Source organism: Monopterus albus, unplaced genomic scaffold, assembly GCF_001952655.1.
Source record: "Monopterus albus unplaced genomic scaffold, M_albus_1.0 scaffold83.1, whole genome shotgun sequence".
NCBI classification, from domain to species: domain Eukaryota; kingdom Metazoa; phylum Chordata; class Actinopteri; order Synbranchiformes; family Synbranchidae; genus Monopterus; species Monopterus albus.
In genome coordinates, this window is record NW_018127963.1 from 1,404,033 (window position 1) to 1,404,246 (window position 214).

General features: G+C 44.9%; 1 protein-coding gene across 2 annotated transcripts in view; it reads right to left on the minus strand.

Moving 5' to 3' along the window:
* The window catches only part of cdc34a (cell division cycle 34 homolog (S. cerevisiae) a), an 11,739-nt gene that overhangs the window by 9,687 nt on the left and 1,838 nt on the right, over positions 1–214 (minus strand). The window lies entirely within an intron of this gene.

Consider the following 214-nt stretch of genomic DNA (forward strand, 5'->3'; position numbering starts at 1 on the left):
CGCCCCCCCCCCCCCCCCCTTCAGTGTTTCACAACATCTGAAGCTGACTTTCACACACACTCAGGGTTGAGACAAATCAACAGCAGGCTCTATGAAAGGCTCTTCTATGTTTACAGTGTATGCATGTAGCTTTTAATGGGACTTAAAATGAGTTAAATGTTGTAGCTCCAGCTTTTATGGAAAAAACCAGCAGAACCAGTAGCTAACATGCCAA